The sequence below is a fragment of the Callithrix jacchus genome, chromosome 14 (assembly GCF_049354715.1).
Source record: "Callithrix jacchus isolate 240 chromosome 14, calJac240_pri, whole genome shotgun sequence".
NCBI classification, from domain to species: Eukaryota; Metazoa; Chordata; class Mammalia; order Primates; family Cebidae; genus Callithrix; species Callithrix jacchus.
This window is the reverse complement of record NC_133515.1, coordinates 19,036,719-19,064,432: the sequence shown is the minus strand read 5'-3', so window position 1 is coordinate 19,064,432 and position 27,714 is coordinate 19,036,719. Positions and strand designations below refer to the sequence as shown.

The 27,714-nt window shown below is 50.5% G+C and overlaps 1 protein-coding gene across 2 annotated transcripts in view; it reads right to left on the bottom strand.

Annotated features, from left to right (window-relative positions):
• Nucleotides 1–23,920: 23,920 nt before the first annotated feature.
• Nucleotides 23,921–27,714, bottom strand: part of NPHP1 (nephrocystin 1) — an 89,809-nt gene continuing 86,015 nt past the window's right edge. For both annotated transcript variants that reach the window (XR_008476216.2, XR_008476217.2), the window contains 2 exons: nt 24,118–24,273; nt 23,921–24,015 (listed from right to left, as the gene is read on the bottom strand). The gene's annotated coding sequence lies outside the window, so the exon portion shown is untranslated. The remainder of the gene's footprint in view (nt 24,016–24,117; nt 24,274–27,714) is intronic.

The window sequence follows — 27,714 nt, the reverse complement described above, 5'->3', positions numbered from 1 at the left end:
AACATCACTTATTTAACAAGACAGTAAGTAATTTTTTTTTGAGAGAAGGAAAGAAAAAAAGAGTGAAGGAGAGGAAGAAAGAGGGAGAAAAAGAGGGAGAGAGAATGGAAATGTTGCTTTATTCTGAAAAATGGGTATTAATAATGGCCAATCAATATTTCATTTAAACCTATGAGTAGGTGTGATGTGGTATTGACAAGAATGTATATTTTGTGTATTTAAAGTGGAGAGCTCTATAAATATTTATTGTTTACTTGTTCTGGATCTGAGTTCGAGTCCTGGATATCCTTATTAATTTTCTGTCTCATGGAGTCTAAGTCTCTATGTATCTGGTTGTTAGAATTGTTAGCTCTTATTGTTGCATTGATCCTTTTACCACTATATCTTTGTTGCTTTAAAATCTATTTTATCAGATGCGAGAATTGCAACTCCTGCTTTTTATTTATTTATTTATTTTTGCTCTCCATTTGATTGGTAAATCTTTCTCCATCCCTTCGTTTTGAGTCTTTGTGTACCCCTGCATGTAAAATGGGTCTGGATGTAGCATACAGTTGGGTTTTGGCTGTATCTTTTGATTGGGGAATTTAGTTGATTTAAATTTAGGATTACTGCCATTTGATGTTAGCTGGCCATTTTATCCATTCGTTTATGTAAATTCTTCTTTATGTTGATGCTCTTTACTTTTTGGTATATTTTTAGAAAGGCTAATACTGGTTGTTTCTTTCTATGTGTAATGCTTATTTCAGAAGCTCTTGTAAAGCAGGCCTGGTGGTAATAAAATCGCTGAGTACTTGCTTGTTCATAAAAGATTTTATTTTTCCTTCAGTTGTGAAGCTTAGTTTGGCTGGATATGAAATTCTGGGCTGAAGGTTCTGTTCTTTAAGGATGTTGAATATTGGCCCCCACTCTCTTCTGGCTTGTAGAGTTTCTGCTGAGAGATCTGCTGTAAGTCTGATAGGCTTGCCTTTGTGGGTAACCTGACCTTTCTCTCTGGCTGCCCTTAATATTTTCTCCTTCATTTCAACACTCGTGAATCTAACGATTATGTGCCTTGGGGTTGCTCTTCTTGAGGAATATCTTTGTGGTGTTCTCTGTATTACCTGGGGTTGAATATTGTCCTGCTTTGCTAGGTTAGTAAAGTTTTCCTGAAAAATATCCTGAAGAATATTTTCCAGCTTGGATTCATTCTCTCCATCGCATTCAGGTACACCTATCAAATGTAAATTAGGTCTTTTCACATAGTCCCACATTTCTTGGAGACTTTGCTCATTCCTTTTTATCCTTTTTTCTCTAATCTTGTCTTCTCGTTTTATTTCATTAAGTTGGTCTTCGACCTCTGATATCCTTTCTTCTGCTTGATCAATTCTAGTGTTTAAAACTGTGCATAATTCTTGGAGTTCCCATATTGTATTCTTCAGTTCCATTATTTCACTCATATTCCTCTCTAAATTGTCTATTCTCATTAGGATTTCGTCAAACTTTTTTTCAAAGTTCTTAGTTTCTTTACATTGGGCTACAACATGTTCTTTTAACTCACAGAAGTTTCTTATTATCCATTCCCTGAAGCGTGATTCTGTTATTGGGATGCGCTTGTTCTTCATCAAGCCTTGTTCCATTGTTGATGAGGAACTATGATCCTCTTTAGAGGGAGAGGCATTCTGATTTTGAGTATTCTCAGCCTTTTTATGCTGGTTTCTTCCCATCGTTGTAAATTTATCCAGCTGTCGTCTTTGTAATTACCAACTTTCAAATTAGGTCTCTGAGTGGATGTCCAAGTTGTTAATTCCCAGGGCTGAAATATGAGCAACCCACTGCGCCGGCCAAAATAGCAGCGTTAAGACTGATAGTGCTTTCTGCCCAGGAATCTCCAGTCTGGCTTCCTTCTTGAGTTCGTAATAGGCAACTCTGCCTTCCCGGAGCTCCAAACATCAGTCAGAAGGGGATCCAGTCCCGTTTACTCTGCACCAAGAGCTGCTGCACCGAGGTGCTGGCAAAACCGCTGCACCAGCCATAAGAGTCGCACTGGCGACCTGTGCATCTCCACTGGGAATCCTCTGTTCCGTGAGCAACAAAAATCTGTCTGAAAGTGTGGTGTCCTCTCGTTCTATGCGCTTTCACTGGGAACTGCAATTCCGAGATGTTAGCGATCAGCCATCTTCTGTTGGAATTCTTTGTAAATTCTGGATATCAGCCCTTTGTCAGATGGGTAAACTGCAAAAATTTTTTCCCATTCTGTTGGTTGCCAATTCACTCTAGTGACTGTTTCTTTTGCCGTGCAGAAGCTGTGGAGTTTCACTAGGTCCCATTTGTCTATTTTGGCTTTTGTTGCCAATGCTTTTGGTGTTTTGGTCATGAAGTCCTTGCCTACTCTTATGTCCTGAATGGTTTTGCCTAGATTTTCTTCTAGGGTTTTTATGGTACCAGGTCTTATGTTTAAGTCTTTAATCCATCTGAAGTTAATTTTAGTGTAAGGTGTCAGGAAGGGGTCCAGTTTCTGCTTTCTGCACATGGCTAGCCAGTTTTCCCAACACCATTTATTAAACAGGGAATCCTTTCCCCATTGCTTGTTTTTGTCAGGTTTATCAAAGATTGTATGGTTGTAGATATGCTGTGTTGCCTCCAGTGCCTCTATTCTGTTCCATTGGTCTATATCTCTGTTTTGGTACCAGTACCATGCTGTTTTGATTACTGTAGCCTTGTAGTATAGTTTAAAGTCCGGTAGTGTGATGCCTCCCGCTGTGTTCTTTTTGCTTAGGATTGACTTGGCTATGCAGGCTCTCTTTTGGTTCCATATGAAGTTCAAGGTGGTTTTTTCCAGTTCTGTGAAGAAAGTCAATGGTAGCTTGATGGGGATAGCATTGATTCTGTGAATTACTTTGGGCCATTTTCATGATATTGATTCTTCCTAACCATGAACATGGAATGTTTCTCCATCTGTTTGTGTCCTCTCTTATTTCGTTGAGCAGTGGTTTGTAGTTTTCCTTGAAGAGGTCCCTTACTTTCCTTGTGAGTTGTATTCCTAGGTGTTTTATTCTTTTTGTAGCAATTGTGAATGGCAGTTCGTTCTTGATTTGACTCTCTTTAAGTCTGTTATTAGTGTATAGGAATGCTTGTGATTTTTGCACATTGATTTTATATCCTGAGACTTTGCTGAAGTTGCTTATCAGTTTCAGGAGTTTTTGGGCTGAGGCGACGGGGTCTTCTAGGTATACTATCATGTCATCTGCAAATAGAGACAATTTGGCTTCCACCTTTCCTATTTGAATATCCTCCTTCCTTAGCTCAGTCCTTAACTTCTCCTGCAGGAAAGCTGTCCTGGTGCTAACATCATCTTTTGGGCAGCGTGGAAGCCTTGGCCAGGCACCAGCAGAGATGGGGCATTTCCTGCATTTCAGAGAGGCTGCAGAGCCTAAATCCTACCTTTCTCTGTTATGCCCTCCATCCTGCTGTTCGCCTGCCCTGCAGGAGCAGCCATCGCTGTAGCCTTGTTTCTTCCCAGGATTATTCTCCTCTGCAGCCTCCTTTAGGACAGCTAAGTGTTTCTTTACTGCCCTTCCTCAGCTCAGTCTTATTTCATGCTCATCTCAGATCTATGAGGGGAGAACTCAGGATTCGAGTTAAGGGATTTCCCACGGTCTGGAAACAAGTTCTGACTAAAAGCTTTGCCTTCAACCTCAGGTCACAGACCCCGTGGGCCAGCCAAAGAGGTTTCCCAGGAGCTGCGTCCCTCAAGCCCACTGCACAGCCTTGGCCCCTCTCCTCACCTGCAGGATGTGGCAGGCAGCCGTGAGCCTGGCTTCTATCCTCCCAGGGACTGGACACACCTGGAGGACCGGGCCTAAGGAGGTGGCTAGTGCCCTGGGGGCAATAACGACCTGGGGAGCAGGTCCTCCCCTGGTGGGTCTCTCGGCCTGGAAAAGGTGACTTCAGTCATCCCAAGGCCTCAGATGCCCAGTGTGTAGGTGTCCTTAGCAACCCGCTCTGCTTTCTGAGCAGGCCAAGTACCTGTGCCGTTGCTGTGCTCCCTGTCTTGCCGGGGCGTGGCTGCTAGGGAACCCTCGAAGTGTCCCCAAAGCCCACCAAGAGGTGTCGGAGTCTGTTCTGTACCCCTCCTGGGCAGTAGAATCCTGGAGAAGGGAAGCTCCAGGCTGGCCTGTTCTGTGGGGAGGCCCGGCTCCCGCCATGCCATGCACGAGGCTCTTGCTGTACCCGTGACTGCTGTGGTGGGATTGGGCTCTGGGGGTGCCCAGTAAGCTCATAATGTAGGGCCTTCTTAAATCCACATCTTTGAATCTGTGTCCCCCATGTAGCCAAGTGGAAGTGGCGTGTGGGCAGCAGCATGGTGGACGGTGCCCACCTCTCATCTGTCTGGACCCAAACTTTGCCCGTCACTAAATCCATGGGTAGTCTGCTGTGCATGGGAACCCTCAGTCCAGAGGCTCCTGGGGAAACTTCAGCCCATTTCTCAGAGGCTGGTCCACGTGTTGTCCCAGGGACAGATGGGCAGTGCTCCCTGGAGAGGCGGCAGGCCTTTCTGGGCCAAGTTGGCAGAACCCTCCCTTTACCCTCCAGGATGCTTCCTACCTCCCCTTTGCCTCCCCTAGCACCCAGGCCTCAGGCTGTGAGGATGTGAGCGGCTTGTGAGCAGCTAGAGGCTGCTGTCTGAGACCCTGCCCCACCGTATTTAGTATCGGCCTCCAGCCAGTCTCCAGCCTGCCTCCTCCTCATCCACACAAGCCTGGCCACACAGCCCAGGCACACCTGCCCCAGGCTCCCTTCAGCGTGCCTTTCCCCCAGGCACTGAGGCTCCCAGGGTGGTAGGTACCAGCCATGCTCTTCTTCATGCTCAGGGGGATATAGGCATCCTTACCTGGTGCACACGGGCCCCCAGGGGCAGCCTGGCCTGAGGTGGTACAGAAAAACCCAGGTGGGCAGGGCAGGCACCAGCTCACATCCTGTGCCCCTCTCTCTGCATTCCAGGTGCCAGCTGGGCAGGGCCACGTCCTGGGGTCCTTGGTGCCAGCAAGGCAGAAATGACCCGGGGGGCAGAGGTCACCAAAGGGGAGCCCCTCCTAGAAGAAGAGGGGTCTGTTGAGGTTTATAAGCTGAGAGCAAGGGGGTTCTCTCCACCAGCTTTCCTCCTCTCCCTCCCTGAGCCCCTCTCTAGGGAAGTCTGCCCAGCTCAGCCCAACCACACCTATTCTGTGCCCCTAGGAACCCCCTGGGAAACACTCCGGAGTTTAACTTCAGAAAAAGAAAGCAAATTTTGATTGTTAAGTTTTTAAATAACCTAAGCAATTCCAACTCTCTGCTAATATCACCAACATGCAGCTTTAATTGTGGGGAGGTACATCTATCATCTATCGATCAATTAAGCAATCTATATATTTATCATCTATCAATTAATCAATTATCTATCATCTACTAATCATCTATGCATCAAATGATGTACTTACTTGTCATTATTAATGGTCTCCATTATTAATGGTCCCTCTAGGCTGATAAGCCAGATCTCTGCCTAGATAGTTCTTATTACTGGGCCTTTGTGGTCTTTTGTTGTGGCTTTGAACATTTTTTCATAAATGACTTTTCTCCCCTTTCGGATTCTTTTCCACATTGGAGTTCCTGGATTGAAGGTTACAAACTGCCCCAGGCTCTTGCCAGGTATTGCAGGACTACAGCAGCCCCGGGCCCAGGCTGCAGCAGCGAGCACGGACTCTCCCACGTGGATGCCTCGTGAGGGCTTCAGCGCTTGCTTTACTGCCAGTGGTGAGTAGATGCGTCGGGCACGGAAGTGGCATTGCTTCATGTGCCCTTAATGTTAGCCCACTGAGCCTTTCCCTGGCTGAAGACGTATTTGTACTTGGTGCCTTTTCCAGTGGGCGCTGGGTGCTAGCCCCCTGGGCCCTTCCTCACTGGTTACATGTTTTCACGGGCCATGTTTAATGGCTGCAGTTCTACCTGCTCTGCAGTAATTTCATTCTTAGGGCTACTCTGTCCTTCCCTGGGAAATTGAGCCTTGCGGGGCAGGTGCTGGACCTTCACCTTGTGGTGTCCCTGACTCCATCCCTGCGAAGGCCCGATGAGGCCTGCACTCACCGGGGAGGAGGTGTTGGAGCCAGGCCCCCAGTGATGCCCAGGGTGGCACAGGCCCTGGGGCTCGGCCAGGCAAGCTTTGCCACAGAAGGCCCTGGGGTGACATGGCTGGCAGTCTTCCACATGGGTGGCCCTGGGAGCCTTTCAGAAAGTGCCCTGGGCAGATAGAGGGATGCCACCAGGGTCAAGATTCTGGAGGTCACAGTGGGGCCATGGAGGAAGCAGAGCTGAGCCTTCCACCCTTGGGCACACAGAACCAGGGAGGCTGAGAGATGATCTGTACTCAACAAGGACAGAGCCCGCAGGACCCATACACTAATGGGTGGGATTGGTGTTTCCATAGATTGAAGTCTTTGGGTGGAATACAGAGGGGAGACTGCCCCCGTAGGGAGTGGCACCTGCACCTCACTCCCGAGCTCCCTGCCTCCCTCCCTCCTCCTCCCCATCCCCTGCTTTCCTGGGCCTGGGTCACTCTTTCCCTTGTGACCTTCTGGTCTGGCACTCTAGGGAAACCAGCTGCAGGAATGTGAGCAGTTCAGCCCTTACCTTAGTGGCAGGGGAGGTGGGAACTGGGTGTGGCCATGTCATGCTGAAGGGACATAGTCCCTCTCAACCACCATTATGGGACCAATGGCTCCAGAGCCTTCCCATGCAGAAACTGAGACATCAGCTGGGGTTCCCAGGGGAGAGACTCACTGTGGGGCAGGGGACGGACAGCAGGCCCTGTGCTGGGCAGTAGTGCCCAAGGGGACATGTCATGGGGCCAGGCAGCTTTGTCTGATTGCAGAGCTTTCCTCCCGGGCTCTCCTGGCACCAGAGATGACCTGGCCCCTGGAAAGGGGTGTGAGCAATAAGGTCAAGGTTCCTTCTACACCTGTAATGTGTAGGTGGGCCTGGTGTATGGCAGGGACTGAGGAAAGGTATGCGGGGTTGCTGCTGGCCAGGCCTGGCTCAGTGCACCTCCCCATGAGGAGGGTGGATGCCACAGAACCAGGGAGATCTCCAAGCACCTGGCTGCAGGATTGGCAATGCCTGGAGGAGGAGGGCCCAGGCTGGAGACTCTGCTGTTCCTTGGGAGGCCTCCGTGTGAATTAGGAGAGGCCGATGTGGACCTGCAGAGCTGCGCTCACCAGTCGTCTGGGCAGGGCAGTCAGGATGGCTGCACAGTGGACCACACTGTGGGCTCTGGGTCACCCATCCTGCCACCTCCCGATGCCCTCCAGGTCTCTCAAGGTGTCCACATTGAGGCCTGGCCTCTCTGGGAGGACTCAAGGCAGAAGGTGGGGGCTGGTGGGTCTTGGTGGAGCCCGGCTGGGTTTGCCTCCAAGCGGTGCCATCTGCAGACTCCTCCTCCTCTAGAAGGGGAAAGCTATGCTCTGGGTGTGGGTGTCCCTGAGCTGACACAGTGAGCGCTCTGTAAATGGTAGAGCTCCAGGTAATTGTAAGGGGTGATGACGGTGCTTCCTAAGAAGGAAGGAAAGATTGAGTCTAAAACACAATTTGGGCTCTTTGGGCTGCAGCAATTGGCCACAGTTACCTTGTGTGGAAAGCGTGAGATACTGAATAAACTGTGCGTTCTCTGACTTCTGCATAACTTCCCAGGGCCACCTATGGCTTCCCTAGGCTTGACATCGTTTCTTGGAATAATCACCAAACTCCACTGAAGAAGCTTGCAGAGACCGCATTAGCAGCGCAGTGAGGGACTCCTGCAATGTTACCCGCTCCCTGACATTTGAGTGTACATGGCAGGCCACGGGGAGGAGCGTGCCGATAGCTCCTCTGGGTCTGGAAGGCCAATGTCGTGCAATGTCCCAGGCTCCTGCTCATTGCTTACCTGGGTGGTGGGGAGGGGGGTGTAAAATGGAAGTTCGCTGCCTTCATCAACCACAGCTCCCTCCGGAGGAAACTAATGTGGACACCATACCCCATTAGGCTACGGCAGTGACTGTCCCTCCATCTCCCTCCCCGTTTCTTCCCCTTCCCCTTCCCTAGCAGGCTTTAGGCTGGCCCAGGGAGCAAGATCCCAAGCACCTGGAGGCCTGCCCAGCTCCCGAGCCACCCTAGAGCAAAGGATTCTCCCTGAAGTTGCATGCTCCCCCTGCCTGAGCAGAGCTCTGAGGAGTCATCATCAGGGCAGGCTGGGGAGGCATCTCCCAATTTTAGGATCCCCCCTCTTCAGAGCCTTCTGAGGGTGGAGTCTGTTCTGGAAATACAGAGAAGCTGCCAGCATGGCACGGCCGTGGCATGGTGATGCCCCTCTCAGGGCAGTGGTGACCTGCAGGGCAAGGCACACAGGCCACAGCCAGCTTTGCAGCTGAACCTTGGCAGTAGGTTCCCCTAGAGGGGGTGGAGAGATCTGAGGGCGGATGCCCACAGCCTTCCTGGGGAAGAGTCCCCACCCATGGGGTCACCATTTCTCCAAGAACCTTTCACCGTCCCCCAGCCTCCCCTCAGGGTGTAAGGGCAGAGCTACCAGCCCACCTGAGCCTTAGGAGGCCCTGAGGGGGAGGCCAAAAGTGTGGCCTCAGCTTTTCCCCCTCTCAGGGGAATGCAGAGTGAGAGATTTAAAAATCCGGCTAATTGTGCTTCTTTTTAAAGTTGTTTGTGAGATGGAGCAGGGATACCTCTCAGGATCCTGCTGCCCCTCGCCCTCCCAGCATAGAAATAAAGACAAATCTCGAGTTTCTTCAAGGGAAAGTCCAGCATCTCACTAGCCCTGAGGAGTCAATGAGCAGCCCAATAAGCAGGAAGGTAACTGTAGCTTTGAACAATGGCCAGGGAAATCAGAGCCACGAGACGGGTGCTTTCCTCTGGAAGGTAAAGATGCCATCTTAGCCTATGTCCTTGGTTGCTTTTCGGAAACCAGGACGCCCAGCATTTAGAACCACTGGCAGCCAGATCTCAGCTAAGAGGGTCCTGAGGCCTGGACTCTTACTGCTACCGTGCTTTGTTCTGAATTTCTGCCTGGGGGCACCTGGAGGAAGTCACACCTACAGGCCAGATCTTACCATCCCTTTCTGCTGACCCTAAGGGTTTAGACACAGCTTCAATTCCTTAAGCAAACAGAGAATCTTTGACTCCGCCTATGACCTGGAAGCCCCTGCTTCAAGATAGACTGCCCTTTTAGGCCAAATCCATGTGTAACCTCCGTGTCTTGATTTATAATTTTGCCTGTATAAGGGTAAATTTTTCTCCTGAAATTTACTCCTGCCTCTAGAAACCCTTGCTTGTAAGCCACCAGGGAGGTTGGGTCTTCTTTTTTTTTTTTTTGACAGAGTTTCATTTTTGTTGCCCAGGCTTAGATTTTTCCACCCTGTCTCACATTTTATCAATATCTATTTATACTTTGTGATCAATGTCATTTTTTACATGAAGAATGTGTATTGCTTTGTTTTTAGTAAGACAAACCCTAAGTTTTCTTTTTGGCCAGAGGAATAAAAGGCATATTTTAATAAAACAGTAAAATCCACAGATAATCTCACAACTTGGGCCAAATAATCTCTGCTAAAATTAGCTTCAGGAGGGGTTTGGCCTTTGGAGGGGGCAGCTCTGAAGCAGCTTCTTCATTCAGGGTGGTGGGCTGGAGAGGGGCTGCTTCAGCAGGGATACCTTCACATCCCTCCTTGGATTCTGCTCATCTTTAAACCTTTTTTAAAATAATTTCAGAGGTGGGGACTCGCTCTGTTCCCAGGCTGGGGTAGGGGGGCACGATTATAGCTTACTGCAGCCTGGAACTCCTGGGCTCAAGTGATCTTCCCACCTCAGCTTCCTGAGGAGCTGGACTACAGGCCACCATGCCTGGCTAATTCTTATGTTTTTACATTCAGGGTTTTGCCATGTTGCTTAGGCTGGTCTCAAACTCCTGGCCCCAGGTAATCTTCCTGCCTCAGCACACACTCCTCGCTCATGGTCAATCCAGTCCAGTTACTCCACTCACTGGGATTACAGATGCGAGCCACCGCGCCCGGTGCTCTGCCCCTCTTTTAAGGCTGAGTCGAGTCATCTCAAGCTGACAGCTTCTTTGCTGACTGTAACCCAGAGTGATTCCCCCTTGTTCAACATCCTGGCTGTAGGGGTGTCCCTCACCTAGAGCACCTGGAGCCCTGGCTCCAGCTCATCCTGTTCCTGTGTGTCCTGTTTCCACAAGGTGGCCAGGTCCTGAGAGCAGGCTGGGCCCTCCACTCCCTTGGTACCCGTGCCCAAGTGCTGGGCTCCAGCAGGCACACAGTGAACATGGTGATGTGGCCTCCTTACTGCGGGCAGAGCTTTGGCTCAGGGACCCCACTCAGGCAGAAGGCCCCTGAGGAGCAGGATAGATAGTCCTTGAGCTGGCCATTGCCTGGCTGGGAGCTAAAGGTGCCTGCTGGGCAGGGGAACTGGGTCCCCCACTTCGTCTCTGTTTCAGAGAGAAGAGGGAGTTGGAGGAAGGAAGAGGGGTCAGACCTGTGTCATCACTGGCACACCAGCTCCTCACCTGCAGCCTGGAGATAGTTTCCAGGGGAGGCCACTGGGGATGGGCAGGGAGAGGGGGTGTCACTCCCCAGGACACAGCCTTTAGGAAGCTGTGCTTTGAGCTGAGATACCTGGGAACCCCCAGAAGTGATGCTCCTGGGCTAACCAATCCCCTCCAGACCCTGTCCCCACAGGGCCCCTGTTCCCACAGTCTCCTGAGCTTCCTGCTCCTCCCAGCCCTCCTCTCAAGAAGGTGGTCCTGAAATGGAACCTTCATCTCTCTTGCTGCACATCAGGACTTACCTGCTGCATCTGCTCTGGAGGAGGGGGCACAGGCTGGCCCATGGCGCCCTCTCCTGGCACTTGCCTGCAACCTTGCCAGGGCAGCGTCTGGCCCCACTCCCCTCGTGGACAGCAATGCCCGGCCCTGCATGTCCCTAAGGGCACCTGAGCTCCACTGACACAGAACCAGCCCCTGAGCCAGGGCACACACTCCTTGCTCACGGTCAGTCCAGTCTGGTTACTCCCGGTGCCAGGAGGACACTGGAACTAGGTGGGCTTTTTGGTGCCGGGAGGGCAATAATAGCCAGCTGAGCAGGGGATGGGGGGCCAGTCTGAGCCCCTGGTTCCTGCAAACACAGTCCTGAGCTAGGCCTGGAGGGCTGCTGCCCGTCTCCAGTCACAACCCCTGGAAGGTGGCAGAGACACAGGCTGGGGCCTTGCCTTGGGGTGGGGCATCTGGATTAGCAGAGCCAGAGGCCGCCAGACCTGAGGCAGCAGGGTGGGGACTCAGGGTGCTTTTAATGGCCCCATCCTTTGGGCTCCCCATGGAGGGTGGGCAATGCTCTCTGTGAGGAACAAAGGGGCTATGGGTCAGGGTCTGTTGTCCTGGCCTCCCTGTCCGGGGTGAAGCTGGTTTTTTACCCAAAGGCAGGGTCTTGCAGGTGTTCAGGCCACTGTCCCCCTCCTCACTTACCCTCAGGACAGGCCAGTCCTGTGGGACAGATCTCACACTGTGACAGGTCAGAGAGGTCATTGCGGTTGCTGAAGGTTCTGGGAGGGCAGGCATGAGAGGGAGTGTGGGGACTGGAGGAGCCCACAGGGCATACATACCTACAACAGCAGGGGAGTCGGCACCTGGTGCCCACCACGCAGAGCCCAGCATCTTGGAGAATCATGGCCAGATCCTGCTGTGCCCCAGGCCTGCTGTGTGACTCTGCATGGTAGTCTGGCCTCTCTGAGCTCTTTTCTCCATGGAAGACAGCTCCCTAGATGCCTCCTGAGCATAGATGGACCTGAGACAGTGTTGGGCCTTGGTGCTTGGGGACAAGTCCTGGAGTCTCGGGCTGGCTGAGACAGAGCCTTGATCTGAAGGCGTAGCCCTCTCTGAACTCTGAGAGGGTCGGAGGCTGGGAGAAGCCTGGCCTTGACCAGGGGCTGACTCTCTAATGGTGTTAGGGGAACAGCTTTGGCCCACATCAGGATACTCATCATTGAGAAGTGGTGGGCACTTACCCTGGTGAGCACGGTGTGTCGGGTTGTGTTAGCCCAGCCTGGGTACAGGCCTTGCCTGCTGGACAAGCAGTGCAGTCTGTGTCTTCATCTTGGCCTGATTGGGGGCCGAATGTACCTGATTGGGGGCCGAATGTACTTCTCAGGTCTTGGCCACACCTGATCCTCCCATGGGCCTGGGAGTGCAGGAGCTGCCACCACCCCTGGTTACCAGGCAAAGGGCATCACTGCCTCTAGTGTAAAGATGAGGCTCAGAGAGGTGAAGGACCTTGCTGATATCACACAGCCTGTGTATAGCAAATCTGGGCTGTCCCTGGCCTGGTGTTTTCTAGGCCCAGGCTCCTGACCGCTCCCAGGAAAGTCCTCCCATGTACTTACCAGCATTCTTACTCTTCCCTTTAAAACTGCTTGTTTCTTTTTCTTTTGTCCTCAGCACCGGTGATTCCCAGCCCCATCATCCCTCTGTCTTTTCTGGCAGCTCTGGGTTGAACAATCAAGGTTGCCTTTGAACTTTCTCTACATGTCCTGATTTCCCCAGCTAAACCCAGAGAATGTGGAGTTTCCAGAGCTGGGGCGTGGTAAGGCCTGGTGGCACCCTGGTGTGGCTTTCTTGAGGCTCACCCCTTGACAGGTGCCTGGACTCACTGCCTGGGCTGCTGTCAGCCCCCTAGCTTCAGCCTCTGTTAGTGTTTGATAAGCACCCAATCAGCAAGGTCAGAACAAGGCCATTCTGTCTTGCAAATAGAAGGCAGAATCCAGAACTGACCTGTTGAGCAGAAGCCAGTGTCCAGGTGGGGCACCTCCCTCTTGTCCTTGGAGCTCCTGGCATGGCATGGTGCAGAGGCAGCACCATACGGGCGGAAGTAGCCTGTGAGGGGGGCCTCATGGGGTGGGTCCCGCCAGGGCTTGGGGTCCTCATCCCCCTAGGGAGCCTGCTGGCTGAGGAGGGTGAGCCAGGAGCTTGGCACCTAAGAGTGGCTTCTGAGGGGGTCTGCACCACGCAGGGTGGGGCTGGGTCCCACCCCAGGCCCACGTGCCCGGGAGGTGGAGGTTGCTGGGGAGCAGGGTAGGCGGCACGGGCTCTGTTCTCTGCTCCTGCACAGAGCTGCTTCCTCTGTGGGGAGCTCTCCCAGCCTGGAAGGCACCTGGCCCAGCTCCCACGTCCTTTCTTCCAAGAAGCCTCCTGGGCTCCTTTCTGAGCAGGCAGACTCTCAGGGGTGCCTAGTCTAAGCCTCAAGGGCCCTGTCACCACCCTGACTCAATACTTCCCATGTCACAGCTTCAGGGAAGCTCTGGCGTTTGCCTCTCACCTGGATGGAGAGCACCTGAAGTTTCGGTGCTGCCCCAGCATTTGGCACATGAGACAGAAGTGAGGGTGTACAGAGGGTCAGAAGGATGCTGGAACACCTGCCAGCTCTGCTCCTCTTTCCTTTCTGCCCCTTCCACACCCCCTTATCACTGCAGTGTAACCTGTGATCCCCTCCAAGGCTACCAGACACTTGGCTGAGGTTCTCATTTCTCACTGACAGGAATGCAAGATTGGTTTAACATCCAAAAAACAATGATACTCACCACATTATCAGAAAAAAGGAGAGAAAATCCATATGCTCATCCTGATAAGTTCAGGAAAACACAGGACAAAATTAAATATCCATCTGTGATAAAACTCTCAGCAAGAAATAGAAGAGAATGTCCTCAACCTGATTGAAGGCATCCATACACTATAGCTAACAGCATAGATCATGGTGAGAGACCAAATGCTTTTTTCCTAAGATCAAGAACAAGACAAGGATGTCCAATTCTATTCAAAATAGTAGTGTAGTCCCTACACAGTATAGTAAGGCAAAAAAAGTAACAAAAGGTGAATGGAGTGCGATGGCTCATGCCTGTAATTCCAGCACTTTGGGAGGCAGGCTGATCACCTAAGGTTGGGAGTTCAAGACCAGCCTAACCAACATGGAGAAACACCGTCTCTACTAAAAATACAAAATTAGCTGGGCATGGTGGCTCATGGCTGTAATTCCTGCTACTCAGGAGGCTGAGGTAGAAGAATCACTGGAACCCAGGAGGCAGAGATTGCGGTGAGCCAAGATTGCGCCATTGCACTCAAACTTGGGCAACAAGAACTAAACTCCGTCTAAAAAAAAAAAAAAAAAAAAGGAAGAGGTAGAGTTTAAACCATCGATAGTCACAGATAACATGATTACCAGCAAAAATCTACATAAAAGCTACCATAACAGATAAATGGAGTAAGCAAGGTTAAGGATATAAGGTCAATACACACAAATCACAACCAGCAATGAACAACTGGAAATGGAAATAAAAAATACAGTTCCACTTACAACATCATCCAAAAACATGAACTACTTGGGGATAACCTTAACAATCAGGACCTGTACGCTGAGAACTGCAACAGTCTGCCGAGATTACACCCTAGCCAGGAGCAGAACAGGACTTCAGCCATCCTCCAATGCCCCATTCCCCAACACTCTGCATGCCTCTTTCTTCTGCATCATCTCATTTTGTTTGCGCCACATCCTGTGTCAATAGTTCTTGTGTATTTGGGTCAAGGGCTAGCGGGGCTCTGCCCCTCAGAGACCACCTGGGCTGCTGGGACATGGACAGGCTAGTCCAAACACAGGAGACCCAAGCTCACCCCAGGTCTGGTGCCTCCTGAATGTCACTGAGGAAGCCCAGTCCCACCTACCCTAAGGGCAGGGCTGGCAGCTGGGGCTTCTGCCTGTGAAGTAGTGCAGAGAGCAGAAAATGCAGCTGGAGTGCTGTGGGCCTGGCTCCTGTCCAGGTGGAGGTGGGCACTGCTGAGGAACAACAGGGTGAGAAGGCAGTGAGATGGTGACTGATACCCGAACTGCACGTGGCCGATTCAAGGCCTTGACCCAGGTATACACTCTGCCAATAGTTTTTGTGGGTCCCCCAAGCTCTTTGTCCATGTGGAATTAGTCCACATGATCTGTGGAGCTTTGTGGCTAAGGAAAGACTCTCGCCTTGCCCTCTAACTCTCTGTGGCTCTGCAGTCCCAGGAGTTGCAGCAGTTCTAGGACATTGCAGGGGCATGGCCAGCTCCCAGGAGGCCTGCCTGATTCTCCTCTGCACCTGTACTGCACATGTGGGGAAACTGGCAACACATGGCATGCACGGGAATGGCCAAGTCACAAAGTGTCTGCCACGAGTGTGCACGTCACTGTGTGCCCCACATCTCCATGGCTTCTCTCCTGAGTGTTGCATGGGCACAGTGGCTCGAGCCTTCCCACACTTCCCCGTGCATCCTCCTATTCCATCCCCACAGCAGCCCTGGAGGTGGGTTAAGCTCATTTCCAAGTTAAGCCAGTGGGGCAAGTCCTGGGATGCAAGGTCAGAATGGGCAGGGGGTGTTGGCTGCTTTCCAAGGACAGCATGGACACCTCACACATATCTCACATATAAGCCAGGGAGAATGAGGATTAGTTCTAAGCCTTAGAAATTTAGCCTCTTCTGGGGACTGCCCCATAACATCCTTGTTTCTCATCCCAGCAAAGAATGGTTGAGACAAGGAACCACCCTTGCCCTGGGGTCACCTGGCAATCTTTGCTGTCTGTGAGTTCTGGGAGCCCACTGCAGGGGCTGGCGGGGCCCGGCCACGGAGCCATCCCTCCATCCCAGCAGCTGCAGAGACCAGAGGAAACAAAGTGGCTGAGGAGAGGCCCTGTGTGCTAAAGAGGCGCCCAGCCAGGGGAACCACTGGGCCTCCATGTGAGGCCCCTCACATCAACCAACTTGTACAGTTGCCTGCCCCGATGCCTCGCTGAATGTTTGCTTGTCCCAACTGGATGGGCTGAGAGGAGGAAGGGTGTCCCCAACTGGATGACTCAGAGTTGGTGTCAATGCCAAGAGGCTCGAGGACATGGTCTGTCCACACAGGCCTCAGGGTGTCAATGCAGGCTCCAGACCAGTCTGATCAATCCGAGCTTACTGTGGGGGCCCAGGGGGGAGGGAATGGAGAGGGGGTATGGGCAGAGGGATGACTTCCTTCATCTGGTTTAAGGGTGGAGTCCACAGCAGCAGGAACTGCTGATAGTGAGCGTGAAGAGGGTGTCCTTTGGAAGTGGCACCTCTGACCGCCGGCCCAACTTCCCAGGTGAGGACTCACCAGGTCACAGGACAGGTAAGAAGAGGAGCCAGACCAGAGCTCACTTCTGGCATAGCACCCACCCTCCATCAAGGTCAGAAGTTTCAGGGGCTATATCCTGGGGCAGGCCCTGGTGGCTCCAGCCACCAGACTCTTGGCATGCATCTCCAGACAGTGTTCATCACCCTGGAAGCCCCTTGCACTCAGAGCCATTGTGGAAGGAACCTGTCCAGGCAGTGGTGCACCTCCCTCCTTCCCCTCCTATCTTCCTGGAACACCAGGATATCTGCTCCTTACTAAAAGCCCATGGGGCACTGCAGGTTGCTCCCAGCCATGGAGTGCGGGTCTGTCGGGCAGACAACAAGGCATAGGCAGTGACTGTCAGCTCCACCTTGAGGGAAGAGGGCAGCCATTCCTGCAAAGAGTGAAGGGCCTGCATGAAAGCCCTGCTTCCCATCCATCTCTACAGATGGCCTTTCTGAGCTGGCTGTCTGCACTGGTGTGACTTCAGCCCAACATTGCAATTACTGACAGCTGTAACAGCAAGCCTCTGCTGAGGACCTGGGGCATGGTGGCTGGTGCCAAGGTGGGCTACTCAGAACACGGCCGACATGAATTGCAGGGAGAGAAAAGCAGAGAGGTCATGTAACACAGGCCACAGGCTGGCTGCAAGGCCCAGGAGCCTGGAAACCAGAGCTGGGAGGAAGCCACAGGTGATCAGTTATTATCATCAACTCCTAGAGTTTCCAGGAGCTCAGGGTGCCCTGCAATCAGTACCATAGAAGTAGAATAGCAGAGCTGACATTTCATCTCCTGACACATAAACACCATCATTTACACCTGGGGAGGCTGAGGCCCAGAGAGGTTGAATGACCTCACAAAGCTACCCTGAAGCTCTGGAGGGAAGGCTGGCCTGGGTGGGGGTGAAGTACATCTAGCCCCTGTTTGTGCCCCTGGCAGGTCAAGAGGCTTGGTGTGGGCTCCTGCTTCATCCTCAGCCACTCACCCAAACCAAACCTGCGCTGGGCACAAAGGCAGCTTGTGTTCTCCTTCGGGACTGAAGACCAAGGAGGAGCTGACTGAGCGTGATCTTGAAACTGCTCAGCAAATCCTTTTGGAGGCCTTGAGAGGCTCCAGGTTCCAGTGGGGAAGCTGCAGGCTTTGGGGACAGACAGACAGACCTGACTGAAATCAGCTCCACCACCCACTTGGAGTGTGACCTTTTGCAAATTAGCAGCTTCTCTAAGTCTGATTTATCACGTGCAAAAATTGGGACAATACCTACCTCTGAACTGTAGGCAATAAAGGAAAAAGATTTTGTATATATACACACACACAATTATATGCATTCCTTTGACAAAGCAAACTCCTAGTACTTGTGTCATGTGAAGCCCAGCATTGCTCCCCGCCATGGAGAAGAGACAGACAATTCACAGAGAAAAGCTAACATCCATTAGGGCATCCGGAATGTCTTGAGGCTGCATGGCATTCAGGGGCCTGAGAAAAAGTGCAGTGTGGGTGGAGAGAGGGAGCTGTCCCTGAGAGCCCCAGAAGGGAGGAAAGCTGTGTGGGAGACACCTCGCTTGGATCAGGGGTGAGAGCTGAAGCCTAAAGATGAGGAACAGAGGGTAGGTCAGAGAAACCCAGAAGCAGGAGGCAGGTGAGCAGGTGACCCCTCCCGCCCCATCTTCAGGTTCCTCCCCAGCAGCGATGAAGTCTGTGTCTTGGTTTCCTTCCTGGACCTGAGCCTTATTGGAGGCATGCAATTTACCTCTCTTCAGCCAAGTGATTTACCTCTCTTCAGTTTTTCATCCTCACTGCATAGAGCTGATGAGGCTGACAGAGAACGCAGATGGAGGCTCTAGGCCCTGTGCAGGGTGTTACTGTGTTGTCTTGCTGTTGACTCACCTGCAGTGGCAGCAACCAGGAGAGGGGCCAAGACCACCCAGAGCACAGCCTGCGACATGCTGCAGTGGTGGCCAGGAAGGACAGGGCCAGATCCTGGGCCTGTCTGGGCTGGAGCATGTGACCTGTGCTGCTGTAACCCGACCCAGGATGCTCCTAGGGCCCCAGGGAAATGTGACCTCCCTGAGAGCATCAGAGGAGAGAGGGGGATGTGTTCTGTGTTCTGTTCTCCTGCTTTGTCCTTCCAGGAGAGCCAGACTGCCAGGCTCCGGTCCCCTGGGAACTTGCCAGCTGTGGGGTCTGGGAAATAACTTTTCCATTTATTTTGTTTTTCTGTCTCAGTTTCCTTGTCTGGCAAGCAGAGGTGCTGGGACAGCCCACCCACTAGACTGTGGGTAGGCTAAAGGAGGAGTCGTCTGAGTGGGGCCCACCTGCACAGGCACGCTCAGCATCATTACTAATTCACCTTTCAATGCCTTGGGCATTTATGGAGCACTCGCTGTTTGCCTGCAGAATAGAGGGGCTGTGACAGGGAGGCAGAGATGCCAAAGTCTGACTCATGTCCCTATATGCTTGGCTTAAAGTACCCAGACTAGCCCCCAGGAAGCAATCATGGACACCTGCATCACAAGCCAGCAAGCAATTCTGTGGCCCCACTGTGATCCAGGTCCTGTGCTTGGCCTTCTCCCACCTGCAACCCTGCCTAGGGGTGTCATCTTTGTGAATGCAGGGAGAACAGTGACCTGCATGAGCTGCCCCTGAGAGCCAGTGGCTGAAGCTGGTCTGTGTTGGGTGAGCTCATGCTGACTCCGCATGCTTCCAGTGGTGAGGGGAAGACTGTGGTTCAAAGCTCACTATGGCCCGCTCCCGGGGACCTTCTGGACTCAGATGTACAGGCCCCTGCATTTGCCCAGAGATGGCCTTTCTGAGACACAGTGACACTGGTAGTTGGACCTCAGCTCTGGGACTCTCCCTTTTCCCATGGCTAGCCACAACACTGCCCCTCTGCTCCTCACTAAGGACCATCTCAGAGTTCTTCTTCAGTGTCTACCACATTGTTTTAATTCTCCACTCGCGCTCAGTCCCATCAGGATTCATCTTATTTGTTTGTTTATAGATTGTCTTTCTCCACTGGACTCCAAGCCCATGAGGGCAGGGACAGGCTGGTCTGTCCTCTGTGGCCCTAGTGCCTAGCACAGTGCCTGGCACATGGTAGGAACACAGTGAGTTCTCAGGGAATGGATGAGAGATGCCTAGCACACCATCTCTATTAGCTGCAGAAGTTTATTTTTCAGGTTGATATAAACTCCTAGTAAACACAGCCGATCAGAGTGGAGCAGCTCTGGTCGGCTTGAAGGCATGTGGGGGCCCTGCCATGCTGAACTTCCTCAATCAGCAGCCCCTCAGAGTCCCCTTCACAGCCCTCAGGACTCAAAGAACACAGTTTAAGAACCACTGGTCTGGTACCAGCTCCTCATTTTCCAGTGGATAAACGGAAGCAGAGAGATAGAGTGATGTGCTCTAGGCCACACAGTGAGAGAGAGGCTGAAAGGGGTGCAGGGTACCCTAACCTTGCTGTCACCCATGGGGTGTTCAATCAGCTGCCAGGCCCAGGGCTTTCTTTGGATTGGCCATCCCAACACCTGCCCCAGTCTCCAGGCTCTCAGATGGAAGCCAGAAGTGAACCCCAGACCTAGCCTCGTTGCTAGAATGCACTCCAAAAGCCATCCTGGTAAAGAATGAAGGGGCAGGAGAAATACTGTCTGTGTGCTGCGCATCCCATGAAGGCCTATCCTCTGCCTTGCCAGTCAGCACGGCCCCATCTGCTGTACTGGATCAAGTAAGTTGACCTTCCCCACAAGAACCCAGGTGCATCTATTTTTTATCTACTTGGCAAAAAATTCCTGGGAATTTGTGTAATTGTTCTTAATTATAGATAAGAGTTGCCAATTAAAACTCAATTTGTAGTGTGGAAAGGGAGGCTGGGAGCCAAGTCTGCCTGGCTAAGGCAGGTCTGTGGATCAGGGGGCTCACCAAGACAGGGCCTCAAGAGAACAAGAAGACCCGGCCGAGCTACCTGTCAGAACCTCAAAGCCAGGGGCAGCTTTAGGCCCCTGTTCCTGAAACTCAGACCTGGCCTGATACTCAGACCTCTCCAAGATTCCAAGAGAGGGCATCTGGGGCCGCAGACAGCTTTTCTGTCGGCATTTCCCACTTCCCTTTTTTTTTTTTTTTTAAATTGTATTTCAGGTTTTGGAGTACATGTGCAGAACATGCAAGACAGTTGCATAGGTACACACGTGGCAGTGTGATTTGCTGCCTTCCTCCCCTTCACCCACATCTGGCATTTCTCCCCATGCTATCCCTCCCCAACTCCCCCCGCTTCCACCCCCCCAGCTGTCCCTCCCCTATTCCCCCCAACAGACCCCAGTGTGTAGTGCTCCCCTCCCTGTGTCCATGTGTTCTCATTGTTCATCACCCGCCTGTGAGTGAGAACATGCAGTATTTCATTTTCTGTTCTTGTGTCAGTTTGCTGAGAATGATGTTCTTCTTTTTTTCCTTTTGAGACAGAGTTTTGCTCTTGTTACCCAGGCTGGAGTGCAATGGCGCGATCTCGGCTCACCCCAACCTCCACCTCCTGGGTTCAGGCAATTCTCCCACCTCAGCCTCCCGAGTAGCAGGGACTACAGGCGCGCACCACCATGCCCAGCTAATTTTTGTATTTTTAGTAGAGATGAGGTTTCACCATGTTGACCAGGATGGTCTGGATCTCGACCTCCTGATCCCCGCCTCGGCCTCCCAAAGTGCTGGAATTACAGGCATGAGCCACCGCGCCAGGCCCGTAAAATTTTTTTTTTTTCTTTGAGACGGAGTTTCGCTCTTGTTACCCAGGCTGGAGTACAATGGCGCGATCTCGGCTCACCGCAACCTCCGCCTCCTGGGTTCAAGCAATTCTCCCGCCTCGGCCTCCCAAAGTGCTGGGATTATAGGTGTGAGCCACCGCGCCCAGCCCCGTAAATTATTTTCAATGCTAATTGCTTATTTTTGTGATATTGTCAGGATGTGTGTTGCAAAAGTAATTCTACTAGATTGTGAGTTCCATGAGAGCTAAGAGCAGGAAAGTATCTACTTCAAGTTTCAACCAGGTAAACAATGCAGTTCCTGCTCTTAGCTCTCTTGGAACTCACAGTCTAGTAGAATTACTTTTACAACATACATCCTGACAATATCACAAAAATAAGCAATTAGCATTGAAAATAATTTACGGGGCTGGGCGCGGTGGTTCACACCTATAATCCCAGCACTTTGGGAGGCCGAGGCGGGTGGTTCACAAGGTCGAGACCGAGACCATCCTGCTCAACGTGGTGAAACCCCGTGTCTTCTAAAAATACAAAAATGAGCTGGGCATGGTGGCGCGTGCCTGTAGTCCCAGCTACTCGGAAGGAAGAGGCAGGAGAATTGCTTGAACCCAGGAGGCGGAGGTTGCGGTGAGCCTGTTATTCCAGGGGATGCCACCGACAGCCACTCCCCTGGGCCCAGAGTGCAGGCTTAGGCTGCTTGGAGATGAGGGCTGTGTACTGAGGGCCAGCTTCGAGCCAAGCGATCTTTAGACAGCCCGGGTGCCCACCACGCCTGTGCGTGGCTGTTTGGCCCTTTTACAGTAAGTGAGGACACTGAGAATCAGTGAGGTCAGGTCAAGGCCACAGAACTGCTCATTAACAATGCTGGGTTTTGCCCAGCTCCCTCCTTTTCCACTCTTGGGGGCAGGTCTCAATCCTTAACCTCCCCTGGGAGGAGCAGCCCTCCCTTCCAGCTCATGCCGCTGGGACTTGGTGTTTCCTTTCTCTGGATCCCTGTTCATGGCCCTCCACTCCTCTTTTCCTCAAGGGGCAGATGGAGGAAGGCCCCCCTCTCTGGGAGAGGACCACACCAGCAGGCTCCCCAGATGGGCTGGGCTGGCTGGCTGCTACCCCTAGTGATCACCCACCCTCCTTCCCTCCCTGGCCTTCCTCCCAGCTAGTGCCTCACCCCTAACTGGGCTTGGGACCAAGAAGTTTCTTCCTGACTCCTAGGCAAGTAGGGGAACTGGCTGCAGGGCGTGACCCAGAGGCAAGGAACTCATTTCACACCAAATACAAGTTCCAAAGGCCGAACCATTTTCCCCACCACCTTTGAGTTGGCGAACCTTCATTTTCCTGACCCACCCTGAAAGGCCTGGTGTCCCAGAGTCTGCTCAGGATGCCTGGGGTTGGGTCCCTTCTTCCTGCCCCTCGCTGCTCTCTAGTGTGGAGAGGATGTGGGGAAGGTTGTGTGAGGGCTGCAGTAATTAGAAGACGCCACATCCTGACTTCATTAGCAGAAATGGTGAATTTCAGGTCCTGCCCTCAGGGTCACAGGTGGGGAAACCAGCCAACTAGGCCTTTGCCTGGTCTGGGGAGGGCTAAGGGAGAGAGGAGTTTGGACAAATGAAGCCTAAAGCAAAGGCATTGCAGTGGATCTCAAACCAGGCGGATCAGCCCTTTTCCCAGGCTATGGAAACTAGGAAGGAAGGAAGACCGTAATCCCACCTGCCAACCCTAATCTCACCTACACCACCTTGTTTACAGGATGAATCCAAGCAAAGCGGGAGTTTCTTCATTTATCTCACATCTTGCCACCCCTCTTAATGGTTGAAAATAAGTACTGTGCCACTCTTACAGGCTGTAGTATACCTTTGACTTGCCCATGGACAACATGGCATAGTAGGAGAAGCTTAAGAAGAAAAACAACCTTCTTAGGCTTATATCTCATCTATGAAATGGAGATAACATAACCCAAAACTCCTTAGACTCTTAAGTTGAGAGGGTCTGAGCCACTTCCACCTACTGAAGCAATTAGTATGTTAAGAAATTAAGATATGCTTTGGTCCTCTGGCTAAAGACCAGGGTTTTCATTTTCCTGCTCTGCTGTGCACTTCTTGTGACTGTGTCTGTCTTCAGGACCAAAAGCAATGAGAGAGAGAAAGAGGGAAACACAGATGTGACAATTATTCCCCCATGCTTTTAGAATGATGGTTCCTCTGGTCAGAGACAAAGGTTCCCCTTTCTCAGAGTTCCAGGTACCTGCCTGGCTGCTACTCCATTGCCACCGCCACTGTCACTAGACTGCCCAGGAACTGAGGAAGGACAGAATGAAAAAAATAAATAAATAAACAGGGATTTTCTAAATGCTCCCTGACCCTTTGGGGCTCTTTCCCATTCCCCAGACCAGAAACAGGGATTCTCTGGGAAACATCTTTGTCTGCATCCTGTGTACAGTTCTGGGTTTCAGGTGGTCTCTGGGCCCCAGCTAAGAGGTACCAGAGGAAAAACAGCTGTAGAATTCTGGTTTCCTTCCCAAATCCTCCTTTTTTTCTTTTTCTTTTTTAAAGAATCCTCAGTTAGTTCTCCATGCATTCTGTCTAGGGCTGTTAATTGCATTTAGTGAAAGGAAGAGGGGGAGTATCCCTCTCTACTTGACCAGAGCCCAAACGGTAACATCCTGCTGAACTCTGCAAGCACTTTTCACTACCCAAGATTTCCCCGATTTATTAATTTGCCTATTGTTTGTCTCCCTGCCCCCGCCCCTGCTGCTCTCTAGGTTGTGGGTTTAAGGAGAGCTATAACTTTGTTCATGTGGTGAACCACAGCCATGTCCACCATCTTGAATACTGCCTGGTACACAGAAGGTACTTAATAAATCATATTTTTTGAATAAATGTTTTTAAATGATTGAAACAGTCATGAAAACAGTCATAAAGACTTTGGAGACAATTGCTTATCTCCTTATTGACTCCTCTTCATTAAACTCTTTTCCCACTAAGAAATTGTTTTATTTATTTTTTCAGAAGCAATTTACTACTTGCATGAAAAAGAAGAGAGGGGCCAGAAGAAATCCAGAGATACCTGGGGGAAAGAATAGGCAGTTGTATCCATTGGGATTCTTTCAATAATAAATGTTAGAAAAATCCATTCTAACTGGCTTTAGTGATGAAGCGAACTTATTACCTTAGGAAGTTAGAAGTTCAGAGTAAAAATGGCTTCAGGCTAGACTTCATCCAATGACTTGAACAATGTCACTCAAGGGGGAGGTGACATTACCAGGACAGAAGTATATGGAGGCTGGGCAGCAGAAACACCAGATGCCACTACAGTAGCTTCCCACTGTAAAAATAGAAGCACAGCTCTTACCTTTTCTGCTGCAAGAACACACATGTCCCACTGGCCCTGGCTTGCTAGTGGCTTGCAACATTTTTCACCTCTGCAGATCTGATAGATATGACACTCAACGTCTCTTTAACTCTCAAATGGAGTAGACGGAATGCACACACCGATTGACTTGGGAAGACGTGGTTAATGTTCATAGCCATGAGGCAGAATTGAGTCTGGCTTCTTGTGTCTCTGGAGTTGGGCAGGTACAGCACAGCTGCCAGGAAATAGGAAGGACTCAACTGGTTAATGTCTGGGTCATCCGGAGATTCCTACCTGGAGAAGAGTTCAGAAAGCATGGAGACCCTTGTATTCCCCAAAATGGCCTCTTTGAAAGGACGAAGTTCTGCAAAGTTATTAATCTTTGCTGGCAAAGTCAGATGCAAATGAGCAGGTTAAGGTCCAGTCTGTCATATATATAGTCAGAAAAAGACTGAAGGACAGACACACTACCAAAGTCCCGAGTGTGAGCTGTATTCCATTAATGATTTCTGTTTTATATTGCTGCACAGACCTGATGCCTCATTCAGTATCAGTCATCACTGAGTCAGAACATCCTCAACCTCCATATTCCTGCCTATGAGACAGTATAGCCTTTCACAGCTCACTGCAGACTCAACCTTCTGGACTCAATCCTCTAACTGCCTCCTGAGTAGCTGGAACTACAGACCTGCATGACCATACCCAGCTAGTTTTTGTATTTTTTGTAGAGATGGGGGTGTCACCATGTTGCCCAGGCTAGTCTTGCATTCCAGGTCTCAAGCAATCTGCTGATTTGGCCTCCCAAAGGTGTGAGGAACTGCACCTGGCCCATTCACTTACCTTTATACCCATCCATCTGTATCCAAATAGACTTGGTTACTGCATTCAAATATCAGAATTCAGATAGCAAGTTTGAGTTTTGAGGGATACAGTGTTACCAAATCCATGTGTCAGTAAATGTAGGAAGTCAGATAGTACATGTGGGAATTCAGATGGTAAATGTGGGAATTCAGATAGTAAGGGATTCATTTGAAAACTTAGTTGAATCTAACTGGTCCTGAACAACAGACAGTGGGGTTGGGAGAGGGACAGAGAGGACAGGAAGGAATGCCTGCCCAGTTCATGGCCATTGACTTTGTGCCTGCCACAGGGCCATTAACAGCCCAAGCCATAGGATTGTTGCAATGAATTTTTGTGTTGTGTGATTACTGCCCACCTCATGCATTCTAAGGACAGAGATCTTGCCAGGGCTGCTCTCACTCTATCTTCAAAGCCCAATGCTATGCCTGGAGCACAGTAGGTGCTCAATAACACTTGTTGAGTAAATGAGGAATGGACAGTCATAACACTTAGACGCAAAGTGCCCTAAGTAAGGTTCTCTCTCTGCCTCTCTGTCTTGAGGAAGCAAATCACAGCAGCTAGGTGACAGCTGTCTCTGATCACCTCCACAATCCAAGAAAGCCTCCCAACTTAGAATGCTTCACACAAGAGGAAGCTGAGGCAGTTCACAGCAAAGGATGTCTTATAATGCTGCAAACTGACAAAGCCCTCCGCGGAAAGAGGACACTGCTGGCCTCCTATGTTACACTGATAGTTTCCCAACTGCTACTGGGTTGGCAAGTCAAACTTGCTCCATTTGTACACGGTATTCTGTATTTCAGCTGGTTTTATGTGAGTTGCTCTGGCCTTGCACATTAGATCATAAAACCATTGAAGACAGAGACTATACCTGCCTTTTAATATCTGCCTCTGCCCCTAGACATTCATCCCAAGCACCCAGGCAAGTGAGTTGCAACATTTTTCACCTTTGTGGACCTGATAGATATGACACTCAACCAATGAAAAGAGGTTGAGGGGGTGGGGAGGAGTGGGCCACGGGAGTTCGCAGTTCAGACTCCCCACACCGCCCGTCTTTCCGTGGTTCAGATGTGGTGAGTTCCCCTGGTCTCACAGGTAGGCACCACATGTGTGGTCACTCAGCGAAGGCCTGCTGGTCACCCTGCTGCTGCCTGCCCACCCACCACCATGACTCTTATGATTAATTCAGTGAGTTGCTAAAGTCACACTCCTTGACACAGACCTAGGAGGACTCATTTCCAAGATGTTTTTGGCTCCTTGACAACCTCTTCCTGTTTTGGAAGCCAGTAGGTGGCCTTTAAAGTCACAGAGATTTTGTTGTTTGAAAAAAAAAATGATTCCACTGACTGAAGAGAAGATGGAGTCTCTTATGGCAGAAATGCCCACACCCCTGGGTCTCTCCCTTCTAGATGTACCTCACTTTTTGGCCAAACCTTCACTGAAACTTTTTCTCTGGTGTCCCCATATTTTCCTAATGTGTCAGACACTATGAGGTTGTCCCCATTTGTCAGCTCATGGCACATTCTCAAATGAACATGGAAGACAGTCTTGGAAAATACATTCTGAGAAAAGCTTTCTTTTCTTTCATATTGTATATGCACTGAAAGAAATTCACTAGCATTTTCTTTCATTCAAAATGCCCCACCCGTGGCTAAATGCTAAAAAATAAGCCAAATGGTTAAAAATAAAAAGATGGCCAGGCATTGTGGCTCTGTATTCCCAGTACTTTGGGAGGCAGAGGCAGGAGAATTGCATGAATCTAGGAGTTCGAGACCAGCCTGGGCAACACAGTGAGACAGTTTCTACAAAAAAAAAATACAAAAATTAGCCAGGCATGGTGGCATCTGTGTGTGCTCTCAGCTATTCAGGAGACTGAGGTGGGAGATCACCTGAGCCCAGGGAAGTTGAGGCTACAGTGAGCTGTGATTGCACCATTGTACTACAGCCTAGGTGACAGAGTGAGACCCTGCCTAAAAAAATAAATAAATATAAAAAATAAAGAGGTGAAGCTTAGGAATTATAGATTCTACAGAGAAATGACTTCTTTTAAGGCAGTATGCCATCAAAAAACAAGTACCTCTAATGGGATTCTAATTATTTAGGTTAAACTCTTTCTCATACTTTATTTTCACAAGGAATTCTTAAAGGTTTACAGTGATGAGGCAGAAAATCTTAGGTTGTAGAAAATTATACACGGTATCTTTACTTGGAATATTAGCTGTGCCACTTACTACCTGTGACCTTAGGCAAATTACTTTACCTACCTGGCCTGTTTCTTCAGCAGTAATTTAAAAATACAATACCTATCTCCTATAGTAGGCTAATGAGAAATGCTCAGACACACAGTAGGTGCTCAATTAATACAGGCTGCTACTATTTATCACTAAAAGGAAAGACTTGGGACATTTTACCAGCAGTCACAAGTTTATCTGAAATGCAACTGAACCTGAATACCTCATCCTTCTTCTTTGAAAGGAGGAATCAATTCCACTCTCCAGTGCCTGAAAGTTTGTTTTTGTTCTTTTGACAGAGCACTTATTTTCTTGATTTAAAAAG